The sequence below is a fragment of the Monodelphis domestica genome, chromosome 3 (genome assembly GCF_027887165.1).
Source record: "Monodelphis domestica isolate mMonDom1 chromosome 3, mMonDom1.pri, whole genome shotgun sequence".
Lineage (NCBI taxonomy): Eukaryota > Metazoa > Chordata > Mammalia > Didelphimorphia > Didelphidae > Monodelphis > Monodelphis domestica.
The window spans coordinates 448975093-448999366 of NC_077229.1; positions in this window are offsets into that span (position 1 = coordinate 448975093).

Consider the following 24274-nt stretch of genomic DNA (forward strand, 5'->3'; position numbering starts at 1 on the left):
ATATGTCTTTTGGTATCACATTTCTTGCCTTCTCAGTGGCTGGAGGAGGAATAAAGGGAAAGAGAAAACTTGGAGCTGAAAAATAATTAAATAAAAAAAAGGAAAATCCATAGAATTAGGAGATGGAGTATCTGTGGCGAGAAAAAGCAAAAAGGTCAGTGTACCTGGTTTGCTTAGTCTGTAGGGGTGGGAAAAGTATAAAAAATGTATCATGTGCAAACATAGGATGCCATCAAATTGTGAAGGACTTAGAATACCAAATGGATGATTTTTATATTTGATTGTAAATGTGAAAGGGAGCCACTGGAGATTACTTAATGGAGGGGATAGAGTAACACGGACAGGAATTTGACTTCTGATTGGAGTATGAACTTGGAATGGGGTATATGATTTTGGCAGAAAGACAGATTAGCATGTTACTACAATAGTCTAGGAGTGACATGGCAGTGGTGTTGGAGAAGAGAAGGAGGCATATATATAGGAACTGCTATCAAGATGAAATTGACAGAATTTGACAATAGATTATATTTGGGAGGTGAGAGAGAGAGTGAGGGGTCAAAGATGGTACCTAGGTTGTGGCACAATAGTATTCCATTGCACATATTTAGCATACTTTTTTTTCAGTCATTCTTTATGTATCTTCCTCTAGTTTTCTGTTCTTTGCTACTATAGAGAGATAGATAATAGATAGACAGATAGATAGGTAGATAGAGAAAGAAAGTATAGATAAATGATAGATGATAGACAGATGATAGATGAAGAGAGAGCTATTGATAGAAAACTATATATATAGAAATATATAGATATAGATAGATACATAGATTCATGGATAGAGCTGGATAGATAGATAGATGGAGAGGTAGATGGAGAGAGCTATTGATAGAAAACTATATATAGAGAAATAGAGATAGATACATAGATTCATGGACAGATAGGTAGATAGATAGATAGATAGATAGATAGATAGATAGATAGATAGATAGATAGATAGACACACAAACACACATCATAAGCTTAGGTGATTTGGGGAGTGTTTGAAGAGGAAGGTAATGTGTTCAGTCTTAGACATGTTGGGTTTATAAGTAGTGGAAGACATGAAACTGGAAGTCAGATAAAAGGTTAGAAGTGTATATGTAGATTTGAGAACTATCCTCACAGAGATAATTGAATCCATGGGAGCTGATTAGATGACCAAGTAAAATATTGTAGAGGGAGGAGAAGTGAGAGCCCAGGAGAGATTTTTGTGAGACAACCACCCTATATGTAATTAGGCTCTACTGTCTAGAAGGATATAAGAATTTAACTACTTTTCTTTGATAATTTTAGAGTTTAGCTGTGACATTTGCCACATAATGTTTCTGGGCACCTTTTGAGATATCCTGGGATTGGGGCTTTCACAAGAAAATTTCTTGAGGATGTTGTTGAGAATCAATGTAGATCCTCTAAATCCATTAGCAAACCTATGGCAAGTGTGTTGGAGGGAGCTGCTCCCTCTCCATTTCTCCTGAGGACATTTCTCCCATCACCCATCCCTCTGACCAGTAGCCAATGAGAGTACTTCCTCCCTCCCCTAACTGGGGTAAGGGGGTGGCTCACATGTGGTGTGAGGGTGTTGTTTGGGCACTTGATCACTAAAAGGTTCGCCATCACTGTTCTAAGTTATTAAGGAAGTTTATCTAGTATAAAAAAAACAACAATAACAAATAAATGAGTAACTGAAACAAGCATGTCACATTAAGGCTTACGAAATATAAAATATTTATAAAATAAAAAATACTTATAAAACAAAAGATAAAATACTTTAGTTATATAATAAAAATAAAATTATAAAAAATAAAATACTTATAAAAAGTATATATTTTTCATTTGGGCCTTATAATGTACTGTGAATCAGGTATCTCAGGTATCTGCATTTTGTATCAGACAAGGAGAATGAATCTTGAATAGGCTAGTAAGTGTTAGAATTAGCAGTTTGAACTGAAACCTTCCTAACATGAAGACCACAAACCCCTCTATTATACCATACGGTATCTTTGGTAGTAGATTTTGAGTCAGAAGACATGAATTTAAATGCTTCATCTGTTGTATATTCCCTTTGTGATGATGGAGAAGCCAAGTAGCTTTTCTGAATCTTATTTTAATAGTTGTATTATCTATTTCACAGGGTAATGAGGAAAATGCTTCATAAACTATTTCACTAGCTGAAGTGAACTATAATAAAACAACCTCAGAACTGATTAGCTATTTCTTTTAAAAATTAAAATTTTTTAAACAAAATCATTTTTCTTAACACCTCTACTTTCAAATGATAAAGGAAAAAACCAAAACAAATTATTTTAATGTAAATGTATAGATTATGAATAACAAAAATATACATTAAATTATAATTATAATTAAATAAATATAATTTAAAATGAATAAAAACACATTTGAATAGTCAAGTAAAGTACATTCTTTCATTAGCCACATATAAATAATATATAGTTTTCTTTTTCAATTGGGAATGGAAGGTAGTTAGGAGAGAAAGAAAAAAAATTATTTGTCTTTACAGTGCTGTATTATAGAAATTGTTCTGATTCTATTCACTGCACTCTCCATCAACCTATATGTCTTCCCACATTTGAATGAAACTGTCTCTTTCATCACTTGTAATGGCACAATTGTATTCCATTAGGTACATATAACGTCCTTTGTTCAGTCATTCCCCAACTGATGGGCACTTCTTAAATTTTCTGTTCTTTGTTGCTAAAAAAAACCTGATATTTGTGTGTGTGTGTGTGTGTATGTATGTATATAAAAACATGTATACATAAACATATATGTATAGATAAACGCAAAGAACTGAGATAGATATCTATCTATATCTACATATATTTATACTGTCAGTCCTTAACTTTTACAAAAGTTACATTCCTAGAAAATGATGGGAAAATAAAAAATGTGAAAGTTTATACATTGATTCTATAGGAAATAGAGGACCCCAAAATGGTTTTATTTTGTTTTTATCATTAGAAAGCCCTGAAAATATGCCTTTCTTCTTAGAATTCTTTATTAATTTTGACGATATGTACTTTTCCTAATATAGTTACCATGAAATAAGTCATAAAATGCAGGGGAAAGGAGAGGGAGGAGAGACAACTCTGAACTAGAGGCAGGAAAAACTATGTCAGAGAACCCTGAGGTTATAAACAAGGAAAGGGGGGACCTGCCATCTCCCATCTCCCTTTGAGCTGCTTTTTCATTTTTTTTTTCAATCCTTTCATCACACACTTAGAGGTTACGTTAGTACTTTCTAGGGCAGATTTACAAATATTTTTACAAATACTTTTCTCCCTTTTGTAGATATAAACTTACATGTATAGAAACTCATTTTTTTTCTGTAATCTGCATAACTGCCAGTGTATGAGGCTGCCAACAGGAAAAGAAAAATGAAGTTGTTAATAAAATCACGTGAAAGTTAAACAAGGGAACGTTAAGGATTTCCACACATACATGCACACACACAAAGAGCTGAGTACATATTACATATCGATTATTTTCTTCCTTCCTTGATCTCTTTGGGTTACAGAGCCAATTAACCTTTCAAGGAGTTGTCTTGGCATTAGCTGATGACCTCAGCTCTAACAGAATGGCCTTTTCTGCCCCCACCCTCTCAGGTTGACAAAGCACATAACTGTTGTTGGCCAGCACTCTACATTTTTTAAAGTCCTAAATAAAGGAACAGAAGGATGTAGGAAGAAATCTGAGGTAGGCTATATATGGTTATGAAAGTCCTACTGGTAATTTTCCAGAAGAATGTGTATTTTGTTGTATGTCTTTGGTTCTTTCCTAATAATGATGCATTTCTTCAAAGCCAAAAAAAATATTTCCTGCTTAAAAAAAGAACCCCCATAACACCATGATAATAATGTACTGTGAAAACTGCTGCCCTTCTGAAAAATGTATTTACCATTTATCATTACAAAAAAAAAACACCCTTTCTTTTCTTTTTCAGGGAAGTGTAAAAATCACTATCCTTTGCTCAAACCTCTTATTTTATACACTAAAGTGGTATCTGCAGGTAAAGTCGAGATATGGGCAATTTTCCTAAGATCAGAATCCCAACAAACCTTCCACGATTAGAGAAATATTAAAATTTGCTTCATTTATGCTTTTTGGAATTTTTGGCCAACTTTGTGTCTAGCAGTACAGGCACATTCAGGGCCAGATTTCGATTATTTCATACTGCCCTCTCTATGCCCAGTATTTTTTTTTCTTGCAGTAAAGACTCTTAAGGCCAATGCACGGTTGTTATGAATCACCTGCAAATAGGCTGAAATGGACCTTATGTGGATTCTTTGGGACAGGAAGGAAGCTAGAACTGTGATTCAGGACTGGAGTTAAAATTGGTTCTATTTGAGCTATAATTGGAATTAAGTTTGAGATGGAATAAGTCGGAGGACTATTACTCACTCAAATGGCAGTGCTATGGAAGTAGTAGTACTTGCATCAAGTCATTTCTTTTTGAAAATGGAATTAGAGAGAGCTGACCTATAGTTGATGCCCCTGGCCTTTATTCTTCCAGCAGCCTTCTAACCATATTTTCTGCCTTGAGTCTCTGACACCTTTTTGCTATCTTATACACTGTCACACATTATTTTAAAAATAGCCAAATACAAGTCTGATGAAAACTTTTTGTGACTTTCTATTGCCTACAGAGCAAAGTCCAAACTACCCTGGACTTCAAGGACTTGCACAGTCTGACTGTAACCTACGGTTTTGCAATTATTTTACATTTTTCTTCAGACACATATTTGTACTTTCAGACTCTGTGTCAGGAATGCAATAGGTGCTTAATATATCCTCCTCATTGATTGATTGAATGACAAGTCTTCCAGTCAGACAATTCTATTCACATGACCCACATATTCATAGCTCAATTACTTTTTTAAGAGCATCTTTCTTCCTCTATCTGAACAAATGCCCTCCTCCTTCCTTTGTAAGGCAGCTAGGTGGTGCAGTGATAGAATGCTGAGCCTGCAGTTAGGAAAACTTATTTTCATGAGTTCAAATATGACTTCAGATACTTACTAGCTGTGTGATTCTAGGCAAATCACTTAATCTTGGTTTCCTCAGTTTCCTCAACCATAAAATGAGTTGCAGAAGGAAATGGCAAATCACTCTAGTATTTTTGCCAAGAAAACCCCAAATGGGGTTACGAAGAGTTGGACGTGACTGAAATAAAGACTGTACTTCAATAACTCCCTTATAATTCTAAATTCAATCTTAGCTTTAAAGGTTAAGCACAAGGTCCCTGTGGTCTATGAGGTCATTATTTTTTAACCTTTTTTTAAATTGGGAATTTAATAAATGTCAACAGAAAACATTTTAAGATGCAAAATCCCTATATAAAATTTAATTTTAAATTTAAACATATTTAATTAATGTGTTTTGTTTTTGTTACATTTATGTTACAAACCACTCCATGATATTTTTCTGTTGCAAAGTTAAAAAATTTAAATGAAACTAATAATACAATAGCATCATCTTAAAGTGTTTGCAGTATTCCACATCTGTAGAATCTCTTATTTCTCTACTTTTAAATATTAACAGAAATCTCTTTTTAACTCTTTCCTATCCATCACCCCTTAGGGGAAAAATCAACACGAATGGAACAAAATATTACTGTTTCAGTCCCTTTCAGTACCTTTTGATTTCTTCTACACATTTAGTATATTTTTATTGATTCCCTCTCTCTTTTTTTTTTGCACATCTATCATTGCCCACTAACCTACCTTCCTCATACTCACTTCCTAAGTAAAAGCCATCTCTCTTAACAAATACATACAGTGCAGCAAAATAAATGAACGCATTGACCATGTCTAAGATTTTATGTCTGACTTTTCACCTCTAGCCTATCATTTGATGACCTCTGGTGCTATATTTATTTTGTCAATGATCGATTGGATTTTTTAAAAAATTAGCAATCTTTTGAAGTCACTATTAGTAACTCTTTTGGTCATAGTTATAAGGGTTTTTCATCATATTGCTGCTTTAATGGTTATAAACTATTCTGGTTCTGCTCAGGTTGTAATGCAGCAGATTGTATAAGTCTTCTCATATTTCTCTGAATCCATCAAGATTGTCATTTCTTATCATAATAGAATAATCCATGTACCATAATTTGGTCAGCCATTCCCCAATTGATGTGAACTATTTTATTTCCAATTCTTTGCTATTCTAAAATGTATAACTAGAATTATTTTTGTATATCATTTGTCTCTATTCTTTATCTCCGAAGGATATATGCCTGTGGATATTGAAAATTCAGTGACTCTTTGGGAATAGCTCAAAATTGTTTACTGCAATGATTGAACCAACTTGAAGTTCTATTGTTCATTGTTTGTTGTTCCTTTTTCACTTTTGAAGAGGACCAATGACATGACAGGGTTATGAATGAATTAGATTTCAGTGGGGCAGAGTGGCATAAAGTCATCAGCCTCAATCTCTCTTCCAGAGTCATGGAAGTTCAGTGGCAAGACAAAAGTCAGAATGCCTGCTGATGACCCAAAATACAGTGGATGCCCTTAGCTTCTTTGATGTCTAACCAAACTGTAAGTGCTTCACAGTGCTTGCTTCAGCTATCTTCATGGCCATTGGAACAAATTATTCTCATCCACCCCTTCCCCAAGGGGAAGTTTTCACATACGTGGAGTAGAACCCACTAACTCACCAACAGGACTGAGTCTTGTTAGTTAGTCCACCTTGAGGTTTTACTGGAGTGTGGCTGCTGCTCATGCTATAGCTTCTTGGGGCCACAGTTAATATTTAGATTACAAGTGAACACCAAAGGTGGATGAGCAGACCTGAAAAGGGTTGGCAAGCTCTCATGCCGAAGGGCTAGACCTCCCTAAACATCCCATACACTCTGCCAACAGTGGTGCCAACCAACAGTGCATTCAACTACCTATTCTTTCACAACTTCTCTGACAATTACTATTTTCTTCTTGTCCTCTTGCATTTCTAAAGAATATGAGGTAGAATCTCTGAATTTTAATTTTCATTTGGAGTATTTTTAAAAATGTGGTTATTAAGAATTTGCATTTTTTCATTTGAGAACTACCTATTCATATCTTTTGACCACTAATCTATTGGGTAATGACTTATGCTTTTACATATTCATACTAATTCTTTATTTTTAATCTTATAGAAAACCATTATCAGAGAAATTTTTTGGAATGATATTTCTGGTTGATTTTTCCTTTCTAATTCCAACTATTTATTTTACTTATGCAAAAGCTTTTCAATTTATATAATTTAAATTGCCCAATTTATCTTTTATGGTTATATTTATGCTTTGTTTAGGTAAGAATTCCCCAGCTATATAGGGAAGAATTTTTCTCCAGTTATAGCTATAAGCAATATCACCTTTCCTTTCTCTAATTTTTTTTAATGTCTGGCCTTTTATATTTAGATTATATATATATTTGGACTTCATTCCAGGCCACAATGTTCTCTCTCTACTTTGAACTATAAGACTATTGACTGTCTACATAACTTAATGAATTCTTAAATACATACTGCTAGTATTATTACTCACATAATAAAATAAAATTTGCACTATTAAGTGTAACAGTGTGAAACATTAAGTATATTGGCTCTGAAATCATAGGACTTGGGTTCAAATTCTAACTTTGATGTTGCAATCTGTATGACTGTGCATATCTTTTAATCTCCCTTGGCTTTGGTTTCTTCATCTATAAAATGAGCAAATTGGATATATGAAAAAATGCTCCAAATTATTAACAAAATAAATGACAATTTTAAGCAATTCTGAGATTTTACCTTGTAACCACGAGATGTGCAAAGATAATAGAAAAAGGTTAGCAGCAATCATTGGTGTAATTGTGGGAGGACAGGCACACTATTTCACAATTGGTGGAGCTGCAAATCTAGGCATTCTGGAAAATAATTTGGAACCATAGTCAATAAACATTTATTTAGTACCTACTATTTTCCAGGTTTTGTGTTAAGTGCTAGGGATATAAATAGAAAAAAAGGAGGTTTTCCCTGTCCTCAAGGACCTTAGGATCTAATGCTGTCAGAAGAAACACAAACAGAAGCTGAAAAAGGGTGGGAAGAAGGTGGGTCAATAAAGATGCCAATGAATGGTTAGATAATTACTGACCAGAGTAGAATTGAAGTAGAATAGAAGTAGGAGCTTTGATATGGCTGCAGTTACTTTAGGTAAGAATAGTGTTATGGTAGGATTTGGGGTGAGGAAAAAAAAACAAGAGGAAACATATAAATAAATTCTGATTTATTGTTTGGGAAGGGTAGAAAGGAATAAGGGTTTAGGAATAAATTTGTACTTAATTTAAAAGCTAATATCTATAACTAACTAAACTATATCACTAAGCTAAACATTAACTTCAAGTCTCATACCAGGAGTCCAATCAAATAGGGCCAGGATCTTAAGTTGTCCAAGCAGGTCCAGAGATCTTCTCACTGATGCTGCCAGCAGCCAGATCCAAACCTCTTTCCTCTGCTGGTCACAAGGAAAATCCTCTTCAAGCCTTAGGTCCTTCTAGGAGGGCAGACTCTGAGATGAAGCAACCATTGGTCAAATAGAATTCTCCCAGATCCCAAGGCTCAGGCTCCCATGTTACCCTAAGTCACACGCTCCTGTCAATCATTCTCTATGGTTTACATCTCTCAGTTTTTGCAACAGTTTTTGCAAACCTTTCATGCTTTATGACAATAGGAGGGGAAGAGGGAGCTAGGTTGGAGAAATGGACCACCATTACTTTTCAAATTGAGGAATTTTTCTGTGGAGGAGGTGATACTTCTATACCAGTGTGAATGATTTGAGGGGCAGAGAGCAGACTGGAGAAGTGAAAAAGATTTGGTAGTGGGTGTGTGATAAAGAGGGCATTAAATAAGCTCTTCTTCAGTGTTTTAAATTTATAAGCTAGGGAATAAGAAGCTTGGGAATTGGGGCATCTAGGTGACTGGGATGGGGCTAGGGGCAGGAGGTCCTAGGTTCAAATCTGGCCTCAGACATTCAGACCTTGGACAATCACTTAACCCCACTTACATAGCCCTTACTGCTTTTCTGCCTTGGAACCAATTGATTCTAAGAGAGAAGGTATCTGTTTTAGGGTACGATAAGAGAAATGTAAGGTATGGTAAGAGAAATATGACTGTTTGAGAAATTGTAACTTCATTCTCACTTCTGGTCTTCAAGTGGATTTTAGAGGAATGGTATAGAACAGATTTTGGTTACATATGGACCAAGTTAGACATCTTCTGAGATCCTACCAGTCTGAATGATCTTTGTCTCTATCCTGTGTTATGGAAAACCGCTGTCAAGGAAGGAAGTGGTCAGGAAATGCCATGGAAAGAATTGTTTAGGTAGCTGTTCTGTTAAAAACTCAGAAATGACAGCTTTGGAGGTGGGCTGGAATAAGGCAGTGTTGAGGGTGTGAAGGTTAGAGATCACAAAGGGGTCAGAGATTATCAGAATTTAGACAGATTGTAGTTATGAAGCAAATAGAGATGAAGGGATTGACTTGATAGATATAATGAAAGTCATTTGTTTGGCAGCAGAGTGAAAGCCAATGAAATGGTGGGCAAAGCTTCCTTCTATGGAAGGTTGACAACAGTGATAAATAAGTATGTGTTATGAAGATTTACAACAAAGAAGAGTTCTTTGGTCAAAGATGAACAATTTAATTACTCTGTTCTCGTTCAGTTGAATTGAATATGAATCCTTCTTTGCACACTTTCTGACAAAGGTGCGAGAGATCTGCTTCCAATTCTTTCTGATTTATAAGTAAGCAGAGAAAAGGGAGGAGTGAAAATGAATTAAAAGCAAATTTTTAAAATGGCTAAAAAAAGCCAGATTTTTTTCTAATTAAACTCTTATTACTCATATATCAAAAATATAAAAGAAGACAATTAAGAGAGACATTGTCCCATAGCAGTAACAATGCTAAATGTTTTGCTCCCAAATTTCACTGCACAAGGCACAAACCAAGTGAAATGCCACTTCTCTGACATGTTTTTTGAACACTTTTAAAAACAGGGTTGGTCTTTTAGCTTTGTTTACTTTTCACATGACATGCTGTAAAGTCGCTCTTTTGCAACCTGTCAAATTAACATCTGCTTGAATTTGTAGCTTTGCTGGTCTAAGCACTACTGAAAGTTCTCTTTTTCAATCTATTCATGTCAGTTTCTATACCTGGAAGGAATGGCAGTTGACCATTTGGTCCAGACCACTGACTTTAGCAGGTAAAAATAAAATCTCTTTTGTAAACAAGGTAACTAAGGACTAGAGAGGCTAAATGACTTGATTTATAGGTTTACAGCCAATCATTGGTGGTGTTAGAATTGCTGTCAGGAGGGAGGAAAGCCCTAGAATTCAGGTCTCTTACTAGTGAGGACAATGTTCTTAACACCATTTCATTGCAGATCTAGTGGAGCTAATACTCGTCTCTCTTTCTCTCTCTTTTAAAACCTTTATGTTCTCTCCTAGTAACGACACTAAGAAAGAGGCAAGGGCTAGGCACATAGGGTTAAGTGTCTTGCCCAGAGTCATATAGCTAGGAAGTGACGGAGTCCATATTTGAACCCCAGGATTTAAGGTCTTCAGGCCTGACTCTCAGCCTACTGAGCCGCCCAGCTACTGTTAGACTCAGAATTTTAAAGTATTGAAAGATAGTGACATAAAACTGAAGTAACTTGATTTTAGTACCACCTTAGTCAGAAAACGGACTTCAGGCAAGTTACTCTAACTCTATGCCTTGGATTTCCTCCTCTATAAAAAGGAGACAATAATACCTTACCTACATTCCCATTAAGGTTGCAATGAGAATGAAATGAGGTGGTAGACATGAATGTCCTTAAAAAATGAAAAAGCATTCTATAAATACTACAGGTCATTCTGGAGCAGAAAACAAACACTTCTTTTCCCACTCTCAGGAAACTCCTTTTGATAACAAGAGCTCAGGGAAAATCCTGGGTGTTTTCCTCTAGATGGATTTCACCGTTTTAAGTTTCTTCCCTTTAAATGAAGTTGCACAACTCAGGAAATGAGATGGGTGCAAAGAATCTGGCTAAAAACTTGTTCTAAATGTTTACACTTAAAAAAAATTAACCCCCAAATTAATTCCTTGGTCAATAGAATGAAGAAAGGGGGCAAGATTTGCTATTAATATTCATTGTAGTATATGGATGAAGCAATAAGGGGGAAGAGACATGTATGTTCATTAAGTTGTGGCTTCTAGTTCTCTAAATGATTATTAGTTTCTTTCTTTCTTTCTTTCTTTCTTTCTTTCTTTCTTTCTTTCTTTCTTTCTTTCTTTCTTTCTTTCTTTCTTTCTTTCTTTCTTTCTTTCTTTCTTTCTTTCTTTCTTTCTTTCTTTCTTTCTTTCTTTCTTTCTTTCTTTCTTTCTTTCTTTCTTCCTTCCTTCCTTCCTTCCTTCCTTCCTTCCTTCCTTCCTTCCACCTTACCTTCTGTCTTAGAATCAGTACTGTGTATTGGTTCCAAGGCAAAAGAGTGGTAAGGGCTAGGCAATGGGGGTTAAGTGACTTGTTCAGAGTCATGCAGCTAGGAAGAGTTCAAGGTCAGAACCCAGGACTTCCCATCTCTAGGCCTAGCTCTCAGTCCACTGAGCTACCTAGAACAATCACTTCCTCAGTACAATTTATGGGAACACACAAAAAGAAAATCAGTAACAGCAAACCTCTACTTTGGAATTGCTGAAGTGATGTGTCTTATTCTGAAAATGATTAGAGAGAACCTGATTCATTACTCATATTTTGCTTCAAGAGCCAAGTCTCAACAGCCTAAGGATTACAACTAGGAAACCTGAGAACCAATGTCTACAAAGACAAAGATGTACGTGGGCCAATTTTCACTTACTATTAGATTAGTTCAGATAGTTAGAAAGATATAGATATATATTTATATATGCATACATATATATCTCATATATGTTTTTATTTGTTGCCTTATCCTCCTTACTACCTTCAAAACTTAAAACCTTGTTGTCATCTTTGATTTCACTTTTCTTTGTTCCCTGATCACCAAGACATTGGTTTATCCCACATATATTTTATATCCTGTATATATATGTATATATAATATATATCTCCTATTTCTATCTAATTGTTTACATTATTTCCCCCATTTAACTATGATCTCCCTGAGAGCAGAGACTTTTTTGCCTTTTGTTATATCCTTAGCACCTTTTGCTAGGTGGGATGTATAAGGTGTTTAACGAGAGAGAACATTTCTAGTGTGGATTGCTGAGACCTTTTCAGGGCTGCTCATCTATCTTTGGTGTCCACTTGAAACTCAATTTTCACTTGTGGCTCTAAGAATCTGCTCAGTAAACCATCCTGACAGATGAACTAAACCAGGCTGATGGTGATCCAACAGGCTTCAAACCCATGTGTGAATTGTGGGGTCCTTGGCATGTGAAGACTTCTCCCAGTGGAATGGATGAATGAAAACAATTTGATCCAATAGCCATGACGATGGGCAAACAGGCTCTGTGGAATATAGAGCTTGATCAGACATTGAAAATATCAAAGGCATCCATTGCATCCTGGGCTATTGTCAGTCATCTTGACTTTTGTCTTGCCCTGGCTTTAATGCCTCTGGAAGAACAAATGAGGTTGATAACTTTATACAACTATGCCTTCCAAATCCAATTCATGCACAAGTCAAGACATCACCCTGTAATGTCATTAGTACTCTTCAAAACTGAAAAATCTATTACATTCTATTGTGCCATATTTATCAGTCTCTGTGTACAATGTTCTCCTGGTTCTTCTCCTTTCACTCTGCATCAGTTCATGGAGGTCATTCCTTTCAGCACAATGATATTCCATCACCCTCAGATACCACAATTTGTTCAGCCATTCCCCAAATTGATGGACACCCTCTCAATTTCCATTTTTTTTGCCACCACAGAGTGTATACAAGTCTTTTTTCCTTATTCCCTATATATCTTTGAGAACACTTCAAAATTGAAGGACAGGCAAGAATAACATAAGAGTCACTTAATAAATGCTAATTGACTTATTTTGTATTCCCAGTGCCTAGACTATGACAATTATTCAATATATATGTTGCTTAATTGAATTAAATTGATAGAACCAGGTAGATCCAGATTTCCTAAATTCAAATCCATGACTCCTTCTAATATATCATCTATTTCCTTTCTAATCTGAATTAATGAGGTCTTGCTACATAGGTATATAGTGCCTTTTCACTAAGCTAAACACCAACAAAGCACCAGGCTTAAAGCAGGATCTTTAGGGAATGACTATGACCCATGCTCAAGTGATCTATAGTTCTTAACACTGAAAACTTTAATATTATTTTTCCTTTTTAAAATTAAATTTTATTTTATGTTCAGTTCTGAATTGTCTTTCTTCTAACTTTACCTCCCCAGACCATTGTGAAGGCAAGAAACACACACACACACACACACACACACACACACACACACATTACGAACAAATATATATAGTTAAGCTCAGAAAAAGCCTTCCTTAGACTTGTCTAAAAAAGAAAAAAAAAGAGTATGTTTCAATCCACATTCTAAGTTCATCAGCACTCTAGAAGTGAATAGAATGTTGTATAATGAATCCTGTGAATTCAAGGTTGATCATAGCATATTATTCCAAGTTGTTTATAATATAGTATTGTTATTGAATAAATTGTTCTACTTTTTTTGCTCACTTCACTTTGTATCAATTCATAGAAGTCTTTCCACATTTTTCTAAGATGATCCCCTTCACATTTCCTACAACATAATTTATTGCATCAACTTCATCTATTCCTCATTGATGGATATTTTCTTAGTTTCTAATTCTTTGTCACCACAAAAAAGCTGCCATAAATTATATATTCTTTTTCTTTGATCTCTTTAATGTACAGTTTTACTAGCAGTATCTGTTTCTACAGCCCCCTACAACACTTATTATTTCCCTTTTTTCTCTGTTTAACCAATCTGATAAATATGAAGTTGATGACTTGGAATTGCTTTAATTTACATTTCTCTATTAATGATTAGAACGTTTTTAAAATATGGCTATTAATAGTTTGGATCTTTTTTCTCTAAAAACTGTCTCTTCATACCCTTTGATCATTTTGTCAATTGGAGAATGACTGTTATTTTAAAATTTTTGAGTCAGTTCCCTCAATCTTAAATAAGAGGCTTATAAGAGAATTTATAAGAGAAACTTGCTACAAAGATTTTCCCCCAATTCCATGCTTCTCTTCTATTCTTAGTTGCATTGGTTTTGTTTATGCAAAAGCCTTTGGTTTTGTATAGTCAAAATTGATGATTTTATTTCCTGTAAACTTCTCTTTCTTGTTTTAATCAAGAGTTCTTCCTTTATTCATAGACATGCCAGTTAATTTCTCCCATGGTCCTCCATTTGACTACTGTGTCACCTTTTACATACAAATCATGTAGCCATCTGGAGCTTATCTTGGCATACAACATGAGTTCTTATTATATATATTTATATATATATATAAATATATATATATAGTTTCTGCCATTTTACCTTCTAATTTTCCCAAGGGCTTTTATTGAATGGTGAGTTTTTGTTGAATAGGTTTATCAACAATAGGTTATTGTGCTGTTTTATTATATTCCTAATCTGTTGCCCTGATCAATCTCTCGATAGCTTACCCAATAAAAAATTGTGTTGATGATTATATTTTTTTATATCTGAGATCTGATCCTGAGAGGTCAGGAAAATTGTAATTCCTTCCTTTTTGGTCTAGTCTTAAACAGAATTACCATTGAAAAAGAAATGGGAACAAAGAAATGTGGATGCTATCCAACAAATATGTTACTTATTTTTAGTTTTTACTTGTCCTGACTGATCCCAAATCCCATGATCCTAAAGGTTTAATCTTGGATATACCTGACTGGGCTATGATCATAAGAGCCATAATAAAGTTATATAATATCGCATCTGTCTCATCTTTGCCTTCACTCTCAAGCATCTATCCAGGAGAATGATCTTAGACTAGGAAATATAGAACAAAAATGGTTTCCAAGAAGTTGAAAGCCCAAATAATGAGACAATAAAAGTAATCCCACGTGTGAACTGAATTCTAAGGAACAAAAGGAAGTGTTGTATGGTATTGATGAGCAGCTGATGGTGATCTATGAAAAATATAGGATAAGAAAAGTGCCACAAGCCTGGAGAATCATGAAGGTCCCTTGTTTCAAAAAAGGAAGAGGAGAGTTTGAAGATCACTGAAGGTGATCCCAAGGTCACTGAACATGATTTCTATTTCTGGTAAGATTCAAAACACACTAGCAAATTATTATTATTATTACCATAAATGATTATACTACTAGCTATTTCCTTAACTTAATATACTCCCTCCTCTCCTGATACATTTGTTTGCCATACTCCATACCTTTCATATAGTCCCTCCTTATCTCTGTCTCTCAGAATTTTTATCTTCCTTCAAAGCCCAGTTCAGGCATCATTTCTTCCAATAAGTTTTATCTGATCTTCCCTGCAATACCCCACCCAGCTACACACACACAGAGTTATTAATGGTTTTTTATATAAAAATTTCCCAGGCTTTGATTTCTTTCTCCTATTCATCCTTCTCACTCTCTGACTTAATTGTATAGTACTTAGCACAGTGCCTGACACATTGTAAATTCTATTTAAATATTAGATATTATAATTGTTATTGTTATTTTTGCCTTTCTTTGTGTAGCTGTTTTATACATCAGAATGTGAGCCTCCGGAATGAAGCAATCAGAAACCATTTGTTTTTGCTTTTGTATCCCTAGCAGTATATAACACAATATTTTAAATTTAATTGGCACTTAATAACTGTTCATTAATTTAAATTTAATTTAAAGAAAAGTTCTAGCTAGATCAAGGGTTTTGAACCTTGTTTGTATCATGGATCCTTCTGGTAATCTGTTGAAGACCCTCTAGTTGCTAGGTAGAGCACTATCCATTAGACTGTGAACTCCTTGAGATCAGAGATGCCTTTTAGCTTTCTTTTCATTCCCAGAATTTAGCAGAGTCCCTGGCACATAGTAGATTCTTTAGAAATGTTTATTGACTTACAGAAAAGAATACTGGACCTGGAGTCAGGAATATAAGCTATATAAATGCTAGCTATTATTATTATTATTCTCAAATGTTTTCAATGCATAAAATAGAACATATGGAAGTCATTAAGGAAGTCAATCCTATTAAAATACAGTTATCAAAACATAAAAACAAATTCAAAGATTCCAGATTAAGCACCCAAGATTTAGAACCTGCAAAGGTAGCAGAGCATATTGGCCAAGGTTCAGGGTTCTTAGAATCAGAAACTTGTTCAGTCATCTTGTTCATGTCCAACTCTTTGTGACCTCATTTGGGATTTTCTTGGCAAAGATTATGGTGTGGTCCATTTCCTTCTCTAGTTCATTTTACAAATGAGGTAGCTGAGACAAACTTCTTTGTCCAGGGTCACATAGTCGTCAAGTATCTGAGGACTCATTTGAACTCCTCTTCCATTCTCCAGACCCATAGCAATATCCACCTTGCTAGCTACCTATAAAGTGAAGAATACCTCACTTGAAATCTGATCTAATCTCAAGATCTACCCTATTATAATACAAATTCCTTGAGGGTATGGGTAGTATTTTAGTGGGAAAAGCATTGGATTTGGAATCAGAAAACCGGAGTTGAAATCTTGATTCTGTCACTATTTGTGTTTTTTGAGGGTAAATTATTTCATCTTTCTGGGCTTCTGTTTCCTTATCTATGAGAAGGGAGGCAGGGTTGTTTCAGGGTTGTACCAGATCATATCTAAGCTACCTTCTACATAGAAATCTCATAATCCTTGTATCTGTAAGGCTTGCCCATGTCAATCAGTTATATGAAGCAGTGAGGTGGTTCAGAGGATAACGCTGGGCTTGGACTCAGGATGACCCAAGTTTAAATTCTCCTCAGTGATCCTCAGCCATTTCTTTCAATTCAAAGCCTCAGTTTCCTGTTTTAAAATGGGGATAATAATGACACCTACTTCACAGGGTAGTGGCAAGAATCAAATAAGATAATAAATAATAAAGCATTTTGTAAATCTAAAATCACTGTATATATGTGATCTATTATTATTCATTTATGTTTGGTGAATTTTAACAGGCAAAAGAAACCATACTGAAAAGTAATAAATATAAAAAGATCTCTTTAAAAATAATAGAGTGAGATATCTTTGTATATAAGGATTATTGGAAAAATCTGAATCATTAATTCATTGCCCTCCAAATTTTCACTTAAGTAGATGAAGAATTCATGTACATATGGAATGGAATGAAAGGAGAACAGGGGAGAAGGAAAAAACAAAAGGATAATATCTTTATTTCTGTAGTGTGATCCATGGCAAAAAAGTCTCTGCTTCTAAAAAATATTCTCCTATATTTCATGTATATTTTTTCACCAACAAAAATCACTTGTGTTTCTTGCTTGATAACTCAGAGCCACATAAAAGGTACCTCAGTATGAAATTCAAGAGCATTTTCCTCAGAAATATTGTTCAATTAACTAACATTTCCAAGGTCATTACTTGCAATGTCAAAGAGACTATTAAAGGGACAAAAGCATTATTTAATAGAACAGGAAGTTATCTAATAATCAGGGGAAATGATGAGGGAAGCTTCAAAGATGGGGTGGCTGAGGTCCTCAGCAGAAGTGAGGCAGGACAAAAAAAAACCCAACAAATCTCATTCTAAGGGACTTAGAAGTCAGGAGAAAGTCTTACATACATCAAAAGAAGCTAGCTAAAGAAGCAAGTAGATGGCTGGAATATCACAGGGAAAGAGAGACTCAAGGGTAAGAAAGAGAAAAGGATATAGGAAAATGAAATTAATTTATTGCCTCAGTCCTTACTGAGCACTGATGATATTGTGAGAGAGTAGCACTCCCTAAAGAGTCTTTTAATGCAGTAAGTTGGAGATACTAGATAAAACAATGTAAAGAAAGAAGTTCAAAGACAAAATGGTGGTTTTATTGAATGAGTTGAAAATGATGGTTTTATTGAATAAGTTGCCCATTTTTCCAAACAACTCTATCAAGGAAGCTAGCTAAATCAATGAATCAATCGGTCACAGAGCATTTTTTAAGAACTACATGTGCCAAGCAATGTGCTAAGTACTGGGCATGCAGACATGGTATGTTCCAGGGAGACACAGCAATGATTCTTGTTTTCTATCAGTAATTATACTGTAGATCAGGGTCTATAGTAGCAGCTAAGCTGACGTAATCATAAGATGAATTCTATTAGAGCAAATCTTGCCTGATCAGTCTAGTAGACTGATCTAGTAGATCTTTGAGAAGGCTAAAAAAGATTGCTAAGGTGGGCAACCACTACATATAATAATTTGGACTCTCAAAAAGCCTTTGACAGGGTTTTCACATCAAAGACTCTATTTTAGGAGGAAAAATATTCCACTATCATAGGATGAAAGGCAGCTGTCTTTGCTTTTTCCAATCTGACTTGGACTAGAGATAGAAAAAAAAAAAACCTTCAAGGATAAGTGGATATTTCTCTAGAGAGTGGATAGTTAATATATTTCCAAGGGTCAGAAAGGGCAGAGGCCTCACTGAATAATTCTAAAAAATTATGTGCAAGAGGGGAATTCATAGAGAAATTTCACGGAACTGAGAAGATATTAGTCCTGGAAGAGACTGTAGGGGTCATTTGCCTCCTTCATCTTTCTTTCTTCCTCCCATCCCCCTTTATAGAGTGGGACATGAAACTGGAGAAATAAAATGTCCTGTATAAATTCACATAGCTTGCTTGTTAGAGGGGGCAGAAATGAAGCTAGAATCAATGTTCTCTGTTTTCCATCCCAGAAATAACATTTTACTATATCTATATTACTGGATTATAGGGACAGTGACATGGCGCAGTGGATAGAGAATGCCTAGACTAGAGTCAGAAAGACTCATCTTTCTGAGTTTAAAACTGGCCTTCCCCATTTCCTAGTTGTGTGACCCTAGGCAAGTCACTTAACCCCATTTGTCTTAGCTCCTCATCTGTAAAACGAGCCAGAGAAGATAATGGCAAACTACTTCTTTGCCAAGAAAAATGCAAATAGGATCTCAAAGTGTCAAACATGACTGGAACATGACTGAACAACACTAGACTATAAAATATTTGAGAGCTCTTTTCAGCTTTCTCTACATTATGGGTTCACGGGTTTTCATAGCTTTCACCAGTTTGCCAAAGAGGTCCAGGACACAAAAAGGGGGTAAGAACCTCTGCATTATAGGGGACCAAGCTTTAAATGGGCTGAGAATTCTTTTAGAATGCTTCTTGAAGACAACAGCAGCACAATGTGCTGTTGCAGCCAGAAACTAATAATACTGGAAGTCATCAGAAAAAATACTGCTTTCTCTTTGCTTTTACAAAGCAAGGGAAATCACTGTGCATTTTTAAAATAGTATTTTGTTAGCTTGAGGAGACGATTTTTTCCTTCACCCCAAATCTCTCAATTGTAACCTTTGGTAAAGCATAAGAAGTGATTCATATCAGGATTAGTCACATCTGTGTTTTTTATCCCAGTTAAATAGCATTAACAATCCACTTTGTCTCACCATCTGCCATCTTTGAGCTTTTACTCACTGGCAGGCTAAAGTTTTACATGTGGGAGAACAAGATATCTTTGCTGAGAGACAGAGATCAGAATTAAATCAAGTCACCCGTACCGATCAACCCTGAGAATGTTTGAGTCACTGAATAGAAATGAATGGAAATATGATTACCTAAGGTTCAATCCACAGTCTCTGAATAGCATGCCTAATTAACTCATGATCTGTTCCCTTAAGGAACCTGGAAGAAATGGAGTCCAAGAAGCCTTTAACCTGAAAGCCATAGCTTTTACTACGATTATGCGGTTTTTTATTGGAAAGATAATGGTGCTGCTCTTCCCAGAAAAATTACTGTCAGGGTCCCATGAGAAGAAATTGATTTATCCATATCATCCCCCCCCCACCATTTCTCTTCCCTCCTTCCTTTCCACTGTATTCACAATCCGTCACTCAACAAGCATTTATAAGTGCTTAATATGCATCTGTGCAAAGTTCTGGGGTATAAAGAAAAGCAAAAAATACAAATAAAAAATAAAAAATAAACCTTGCCCCCAAAGCAATTGATATTCTAGAGGGGGAGAGAATATATAACAAAGTTATACAAGATATATACAGAGGAGATGGAAGAGAGAAAGTCACTAGTCACTCCAGTAAGATAGTACAAGAGGGATGATATATGCCACATCCTCTTCCCGTATGGTTCTAATTTCTTCTCTTGTATCTTTATATTTTGAAAGCATTTTGGTCTATGTAGTTCAAAGACTATGAATATTTTATGAGATGTTTGATATGATGACAACATCATTTTTAAGTTTTTAATAATCTATATTATATCTGAATGACATTGTTTTATTCTTATTATTTCATACTCATTTTAAAATAGTTTGGGTAGAAATAGCTTAAAGACAAATGATGATCCCATTATAATTCTTTTATACTTAATACTATGTCTCTTAATACTATTTTTTTTTTGGCTTGTAATTCTAGCTACCAGGGAGCTTGAGCTGGCTATTCTCTTATTCATGGAAGTTCTGAGCGGTCGTGGCTATGTTGATATGATGTCTGTGCTGAGTTCAGCATTGTTGTGGTGAGCTCCTGGGAAAAGAGGGCACCAGGTTGTCTAAGGAAGCAGCAAACTGGCCTAGGTAATATGTATCCCTATCTAGATTTATGTATAACTATGTCATCTGTATCATCTAGAGATACTTTTCTTACATACATACAAATATATTAGATATCCACATATATTTAATATTACATGGATTGTTACAGAAATAGATAAAATGAAAACTTTTGTATTCAAAAATAATTATTGATAGATATAATAAGAAAGAACCTCCTCCTCTTCTTCAACCCCACCCTCCTTTGCAGAGGTGGGAGATTATGGGTATGAAACAATGTTAACATCTCAGACTTTTCCCAAGCAAGAGTTTAAGTTTATTGAACTCTTTTTCTCTCTTTTGTTATTCTTCTTGTAAATAGCTCTCTAGGAGAGAGTGTGGAGATATACTGGAAAATGAGGTAATGTAAATATAAGAGAAAGGAAACTTTTTAATAAAACCAAACTAACCCCTCAAAAAGTAATTATTATTTAATTCTATCTTTAACAGAATTATTAAAATTACTCCATAGACAACCCCTAGCAGTCCAGAGGACAATAAGGATTACATATACCTCATCCTGTTCCTATATTTTTTCCACTAGGTCACTGTATTTAGAAAGTTTTTTGTCATTTAATTTGGAGATTATGAGTATTTGCTATGGTGATACTTATTTATAATGTTCTTAAAATTTTATGGATAAATAGTATGATCAAACTGTTATAGGCAATAGTTTTGTCTATAATAATGCTTCAGTTTCAACAGAATCTTTCTGATGGATTCTCAAGGACATTTTATATTTTTCTTTTTTTTTAATTGAAAATTTTTATCTAATTAATTTAGAATATTTTTCCATGGTTACATGTTTTGTGTTCTTTCCCTCCCTTCCTCCCCTGGTAGCCAATGAACAATTCCACTGGGTTTTACATGTCATTGACCAAGACTCAAGGACATTTAAATTCTATATTTGTTGTATGGTGGTTATTGTCAGCTCATAAAAGATTGAATACTCCAGGTGTATAATTCCAGCTACCTAGATGAGACTTTACTAGTCAGTTAGGTGGCTCAGTTTGGCCTAGATTCAGGAAGATTAAAGTTCAAATCTGGCCTTAGACACTTACTATCTGTGTAACCCTGGGCAAGTTATTTAACCTTTCTTTACATTAGTCTATTGGAGAAGGAAATGGCAAACCATTCCAGTATCTTTGCCAAGAAAACCCTATGGGGAATATGTCCTTTGGGTTCACAAAGAGACAGACATGACAGAATGACTCAACAACAATTGTGCTTTTTGGAGCACCAGGTAGATGATAAATTTTTGCAATCCCCAGTGGTATGTTGTATAATTATCCTTTTAACATTGTATAATATATATTGATTAATAAATCTGGGCTCCTTAAGGATAATTTTTCTATAATTCCTGGGGACAATGACTTGATCCTGAATTTCTATCATGAAATTCTATTTATAAAACCAAATCTGAGTTACTCATTTATTTATGTGACCCCTTTTTGGTTGACATATATTAGTTGAGTTCATGTGGATGAATAGAGTATATATTTATTTATTACATGCTTTGAAAGCATCTAGTAATACATTTCTACCATTCTGACGTGGAAGTGTTCATTTTAGTATAGCTGCCTTGGGATGATCTACCCTGTACTTGGTAATATAGTATAAGGTTCTATTTAAACACCTATAAGATGAAATGTCATTCATTTACTGAGTCAAAAATATGCATTTTACTGGCATTTCATGGGTATTAATTGCTCTCAGTGTGTTCCTTTTAAGCTTCCATTTCAGCATTCCAGTTGGTATACACCTTCAGCTTTCCCCTTAATATCCTTATGCTGAACATTTTGTCTGGAGAATACTATTTATAAGTAAAATTTACATATATAGGTTCAATTTGATCTTCAGATTCAAGCACATAATTTGTGGTATCTGTTCTTCTATTCTTCCTGGAATGTCAGAAAGCTTATATTTCATTATAGCTACACTCTTTGTGGTGACAAAAATTTGGAAAATGAGGGGATGCCCTTGAATTGGGGAATGGTTGCACAAATTGTGGTATCTGTTGGTGATGAAATATTTTTGTGTTAAAGGCAATAATGAACTGGAGGAATTCCATGTGAACTGGAACAACCTCCAGGAATTGATGCATAGTGAAAGGAGCAGAACCAGGAGAACATTATACACAGGGAATGATTTGTAATAGAGTGATCATTTAGTGTCTACATCCCCAATCATATCCCCCTTGACCAATGTGATCAAGTAATTGCTTTTCTTTTGTGTTTCAACTTCCACAGTTTTTCCTCTGAATGTGGATAGTGTTCTTTCTCCACGTTGTTCAGGATCACTGCATTGCCACTAATGGAGAAGTCCATTGCGATCGATTGTACCACAATGTATCAGTCTCTGTGTATAATGTTCTCCTGGTTCTGCTCCTCTCACTGCATCAATTCCTGGAGTTTGTTACAGTTCACATGGAATTCCTCCAGTTCATTATTCCTTTGAGCACAATAGTATTCCAGCACCAACATATACCACAATTTGTTTAGCCATTTCCCAATGGAAGGGCATCCCCTCATTTCCCAATTTTTTGCCACCACAAACTGCATGGCTATGAATATTCTTGTACAAGTCTTTTTCCTTCTTATCTCTTTGGGGTACAAACCCAGCAGTGCTATGGCTGGATCAAAGGGCAGACAGTCTTTTAGTGCCCTTTCAGCATAGTTCCAAACTGCCCTCCAGAATGGTTGGATCAATTCACAACTCCACTAGTAATGAATTCATGTCCCAACTTTGCCATATCCCCTCCAAAATTCATTACTTTCCTTTGTTGTCATGTTAGCCAATATGCTAGGTGTGAGGTGATACCTAAGAGTTGTTTTGATGTATATCTCTGATTATAAGAGATTTAGAACACTTTCATGTACTTATTAATGGTTTTGATTTCTTTATCTGAAAAATTGCCTATTCCTGACCATTGCCCATTTATCAATTGGAGAATGGCTTGATTTTTTGCACAGCTGATCTACCTCTTTATAAACTTGAGTAATTAGACCTTTGTCAGAGGTGTCTCTTATGAAGATTTTTTCCCCAATTTGTTGCTTCCCTTCTAATTCTGGTTGTGTTGGTTTTGTTTGTACAAAAACTTTTTAGTTTAATGTAATCAAAATTATTTATTTTACATTTTGTGATTTTTTCTAACTCTTCCTTGGTCTTAAAATCTTTCCTTTCCCAAAGGTCTGATATGCATGCTATTCTGTGTTCCCATAATTTACTCAGAGTTTCCTTCTTTATATTCAAGGCATTCATTCACCCATTCTGAGTTCATCTTGGTGTAGGGTGTGAGGTGTTGATCCAAACGCAATCTCTCTCATACCATCTTCCAATTTTCCCAGCAGTTTTTTTTTTATCAAATAGTAGATTTTGGTCCCAAAAGTTGGGATCTTTGGGCTTATCATAGACAGTCTTGCTGGGGTCACTTACCCCAAGTCTATTCCACTGATCCTCCTTTCTGTCTCTTAGTCACTACCAAA